The following is a 6000-nucleotide window of genomic DNA, read 5'->3' as shown; positions in this document are numbered from 1 at the left end:
AGCAGTAGCCTGCCGTGACTTCATCTGCAGCTGGTTTTGAGATTTTGGCCATTTTTCTGGTATAATTTTAGGGAAAAACAGACAAAGACATTAAGAGTAGTCATTTGTCTGCTAGAAAAATGCAGGTGTCTGCCACCTGATGTAACTTCAAGCAATTGAAACACTGTATTTTGACATGAGATGCGGCCCTAGAAGCTTTTTGGAAATTTCTCTTATGCAGTTTCCTTTAATTTATGTCCTTTCTGAGTAAAGACAAACTATAAAAGGGACAATCTTCCATAACTACTGTGATGTCAAAGGCATCTGGTGCACTGCCCACCAACCTAAACTGAATTCACACAAGCACCTGCTGCCAAGTATTTCCCAGAGGGACCTGAAACCCTAGCTGTGATAAGTGAGCTTTTATTCAGACGGAACAATCATAAGTTTAAATACCAATATTTCCTTTGCTGGCTTCTCAGTCACTGGGAAACCTTGTATAAAAGGTAAGATTGGAGTAAAGTTTTAAAAAACTTGCTCAGAGTGCACATTTTGTAAAAATATTAATTAGACCAATAACAACCTACCCCGTGGCAAATATTCGGCCATTTGACATCCAAACAGCTTCTTTCAAATTCACAGTGAGCAAATGCGAGGCAGATTATGTACCAATTTAAAAGCCAGGAAATTTGATGCCCTAATTCATTTTCCAATAGTTAAATTCTCTAAAGTGCAGTTCTGTGGTAGCCACGTGAAACACCATCGAGGTAACTGCTAAATATCTGGATGGGTATGGCACATTGCCACAGTTTGTGTGGCTGCCTCCCCATTTTATTTCCATCCTGACCTCAACCACTGTCAATTGGAGTATGTGTATTCTGTCCACTGGGACAGATGCTCTGGTTTCCTCCCAGATTCTAAAGAAATACTGTTAGTTGGGTTTTTTTAAAATATCTCATTTATGATCAAGGAGTTCCGGTCAAGATGATGCCAGCATACAATGCTGCCTCAGTTGACATCTCCCAGGTAGCAAACAAAATATCTTTTTTACTTCAATTACGTCTATTTTTTCACTTTAAATACGTTTCTAGGACTGTTAGAGCCTGCGATTTACAGGTCGGAGATCATTTGAATGATCCAGCACTTTGCTGCCTCCGAGAAGATTCCGGAATACCAGTGCATACTCAGACGGCCTTGATGCGAAGAAACGGGACGTGAGCGGATGTTCAACTCCATTTTGCTGTTTAAAGCGCCCAGTAATCGCCAATTAAAGCGCCATGGAAGATTGAGACATTGAGGCAGAAGCAGAAGGCGAGCGAGTGTTTCAGCGCGACTGTCAGCGGAGTCTGGAAGCAGCCTGTCACCATGTGGTTCACTGTGACAGGCAAGCAGGCCTCTCTGCCTTGTATGGTGTTCCTCTCTTTCGATGAATGCCAGTGATATCGTAGGTTGGTATCTTGGTTCTGTGTATATGGATTGGACTATTGTGTTTATGGACTATGGACTTTTTCCAGACTTATGGTTTTTATGTTGTGTTTTTTATTGCCCGTTCCTTTTCTGTTTTGTTGTGTGAAGGGAGGGTGTTTAGGGGTTGATGTTCTGTTAGTTGCTTGTTCAGGAGATTGATGTTTCTGTTCTGTTTTTGTGCGGGGCGGGGGGTTTAGTGGGATTGATATTTGGGATGCCGTTCTTTTTTGTAAGGGGGGGGAGGGTTTGATGTTTCTCTCTGAATTTTTTTCATGTTCTTTCTTTATTTCGTGGCTATCTGACAATAGACAATAGGTGCAGGAGTAGGCTATTCAGCCCTTCGAGCCAGCACCGCCATTCACCGTGATCATGGCTGATCATCCACAATCAGTACCCTTTTCCTGCCTTCTCCCCATATCCCTTCACTCCACTATTTTTAAGAGCTCTATCTAACTCTTTTTTGAAAGAATCCAGAGAATTGGCCTCCACTGCCTTCTGAGGCAGAGCATTCCACAGAACTACACCCCTTTGTGTAAAAAAGCTTTTCCTCAACTCCGTTCTAAATTGTCTACCCCTTATTCTTAAACTGTGACCTCTGGTTCTAGACTCCCCCAATATCAGGAACATGTTTCCTGCATCTAGCGTGTCCAACCCCTTAATGATCTTATATGTTTCAATCAGATCCCCTCTCAGTCTACTAAATTCCAGTGTATACAACCCTAATTACTCCAATCTTTCAACATATGACAGTCCCTCCATCCCGGGAATTAACCTCGTGACCTACGCTGCACTCCCTCAATAGTTAGAATGTCCTTCCTCAAATTTGGAGACCAAAACTGCACACAATATTCCAGGTGTGGTCTCACCAGGGCCCTGTACAACTGCAGAAGGACCTCTTTGCTCCTATACTCAATGCCCCTTGTTATGAAGGCTTTCTTCACTGCCTGCTGTACCTGCACGCTTACTTTCAGTGACTGATGAACAAGGACACCTAGATCTCCTTGTACTTCCCCTTTTCCTAACTTGACACCATTCAGATAGTAATCTGCCTTCCTATTCTTGCCACCAAAGTGGATAACCTCGCATTTATCCACATTAAACTGCATCTGCCCACTCACCCAACCTGTCCAAGTCACCCTGCATTCTCATAACATCCTCCTCACATTTCACACTGCCACCTAGCTTTGTGTCATCTGCAAATTTGCTAATGTTACTTTTAATCCCTTCATCTAAATCATTAATGTATATTGTAAATAGCTGCGGTCCCAGCACCGAGCCTTGCGGTACCCCACTAGTCACTGCCTGCCATTCTGAAAAGGATGCATTAATCCCTACTCTTTGTTTCCTGTCTGCCAACCAATTTTCTATCCATGTCAGTACCCTACCCCCAATACCATTTGCTCTAATTTTGCACACTAACCTCCTATGTGGGACCTTATCAAAGGCTTTCTGAAAGTCCAGGTACACTGCATCCACTGGCTTTCCCATGTCCACTTTCATAGTTACATTCTCAAAAAATTCCATAAGATTAGTCAAGCATGATTTCCCCTTTGTAAATCCATGCTGACTCGGACCTGTCCTGCCACTGCTAGAATATAAATATTTAATATCTGGAGAATATAAATTACAGAGTTGAATAGGGATATATGCTTTGATAATGAATGAAGTTTTGAAAGTACTTGATGTCACAAAGAGTCAAAGCCGAACAGAAGGGCCGATACGAGATAGAACATATCACAGAAATACAGGAGAAGAAGGAAGGGTGAATGGGAATTAATGGCCAAGTGGTTAAGGCATTCATCTAGTGATCTGAAAGTTGCTAGTTCGAGCCTCAGCTGTGGCAGCGTGTTTGTGTCCTTGAGCAAGGCACTTAACCACATTTTGCTCTAGTGTCTGTGCGAGGAGTGGCACCCCACACAGACTTCCAATCTGCGTCTTGTAAGGCATGAAAATACCCGATGTAGGCCTCTCATGGTCTGAATCGATGTTCCCTCCCTCCCTCCCCCACCCGTTGATAAACAGCAAGGTCCAATGGGCCAAATATCTCCCCGTGTCATTATAAATATCATACATAGTATCAGAAATAGGGTCTCCAAGACCCTCCAATTCAACTTGCCATAGTCTAAACTCAAAACTAAACTTGTGTTTTAGCAAACACTTGACAATTTTTGCTTGCATTACTACTTAAGTTTAGATAGATAGATACTTTATTGATCCCAAAGGAACTTAGTGTCACAGTAGCATTACAAGTGCACAGATATACGAATATACAAATATTAGGAAAGAATAAAGTAAGTTACCTCAAACAGTCTAACAGGAGGGGGTCATCACCTCCCTGGATATAGTTAGATAGAGCTCTTAATGCTAGCGGAGTCAAGGGATATGGGGAGAGGGCAGGAATGGGGTACTGATTGTGGATGATCAGCCATGATCACAGTGAATGGTGGTGCTGGCTTGAAGGGCCGAATGGCCTACTCCTGCACCTATTGTCTATTATCTATTAACTCATTATAGAGCCTAATGGCTGAGGGTAACAATGACCTCATATAGTGCTCTTTGGAGCAGCGCAGTTGTCTTAGTCTATTACTAGAAGTGCTCCTCTATTCAACCAAGGTGACATGCAGAGGGTGAGAAACATTGTCCAGAATTGCCAGGATTTTCTGTAGGGTCCCTTATTCTATCACAGCCTCCAGTGTGTCCAGTTTGGCACCTATAACAGGGCCAGCCTTATTAATCAGTCTATTGAGCCTGTTGGCATCACCCAGGTTGATGTCATTGCCCCAGCACACCACCGTGTAGAACCGTGTATTGGCAACAACAGACTGATAGAACATGTAAATGACATTACCTGTGCCGATGCCATTGCCCCAGCACACGACTGTATTGAAGATTGTAGTGGCAACAACAGACTGGTAGAATATGTGAAGGAGAGGCCTGCGTATTCCAAAGGACCTCAGTCTCCTCAGAAAGTAAATGTGACTCTGGCCCTTGTACACAGCCTCTGTGTTGGTGCTCCACTCAAGTCTGTCGTCCAGGTGCATCCCCAGGTACTTGTAGGTCCTCACCATCAATATTAACAGGGAGCAGTGCTGGCTTTTATCTTCCTAAAGTCCATCACCATCTCCTTTGTCTTACTGATGTTGAACTGCAGATGATTCAGCTTGCAACATTTGACAAAGTCCTCCACCAGGGCCCTGTATTCATCCTCCTGTCCTCCCTTTATACAGCTATCTACTGCTGAGTCATCAGAGAATTTCTGCAGATGGCATGACTCAGTGTTGTATCTAACATCCAAACTATTTAGGGTAAACAGGAAGGGAGTCAATACAGTCCTCTGTGGGGCCCCAGTGCTGCTTCAAGCTGAACAGAATTCTGCCAATATTCTCTACCCACACAACTTTCAAAGATTCTGCAGCAGTGTGAGTGCGGGAGGCAAGACAATGAATGAACAAAGGGTGCTGGCCTGGAGTGCAAGGCATTTGACTTGAACGAAGAATGCATTATCAACTCCGTTCCAAGTTCAGGTCTCTTTCTCCTGACTTGTGCGATAGCTGGCACATACTTCTACTTGGAAAGTAACCACATTACATATTCACCACTCTCAAAACGAAATAAATTTGAAAGCTGAATAATAAATTCATGAATGCTCCTTCTACTGTCATAACATTGCAGTGCAGGTCTATACTAAGACAAGAGCACAGTGCAATAGAACATGTCACTTACACACATAGTTTAAGTGTAACACATAGCCAATTGCTGTTTTCACCTATTTTCATGACTCAGTTTAATATAACTCAAGGGATACCTGTGACTTCAGCAGACTTCTTTGGGTAGAATATTGCTTATGTAATGCCCTGGTTAAGATTCCTACTGCTGTGCTGTAGCTATTTCATTTTCGCAGTTTTCTGCAAAAGAAATGTGTCCTGCTGGTAGCTGGATTTAGTTTCGGCTAGCGATAAGTTGTTCAACTTCGGAATGTTGTGTCAGCCAGTCAGGATAGTGGGATTGCGAGAAAGTTCTAGAGAATGGGGCAGAGAGTGTTTGGTGATGGACAGTAGTGAAGCTTGGGGTGTTTTGGTGGGAGCTGCACAGCAGGACAGAAGGGAAGATGCTGCAGAATGCCATTGGAAGGAGAGTCCCCGTTGTACAAAGTGCTTTGTGCAGATGAATGGTTCCAAGGAGGATTGGTCAATACTCCTGTGAGTGCGTGTGTGTGTGTGTGTGTGTGTGTGTGTGAGAGAGAGAGAGAGGGGGGGGGGAGGGAGGGAGAGAGAGAGAGAGCGAGCCACTTTGTTCAAGATGGACTTTGAGGGAAGTTTGGAATGTGGCTGGTGCTTTCACGCAGACTGTGTGTCCAACTCATGAGTTAAAGATGACTCCAGTATGAGCTCCAACGTTAGTGCACATTTGGATGGGTTTGACTGTAATGGGCCCTTTTCTTTTCTTTCTTTTAATAACAGTTTGATAAAGCTGAAATTAGTAAATATACTTTCTTTATGATCTGAAGGTCGCTAGTTCGAGCCTTGGCTGACGCAGCGTGTTGTGTCCTTGAGC

The sequence above is a fragment of the Mobula birostris genome, chromosome 3, assembly GCF_030028105.1.
Source record: "Mobula birostris isolate sMobBir1 chromosome 3, sMobBir1.hap1, whole genome shotgun sequence".
Classification (NCBI taxonomy): Eukaryota; Metazoa; Chordata; class Chondrichthyes; order Myliobatiformes; family Myliobatidae; genus Mobula; species Mobula birostris.
This window is presented reverse-complemented; position numbering follows the sequence as displayed.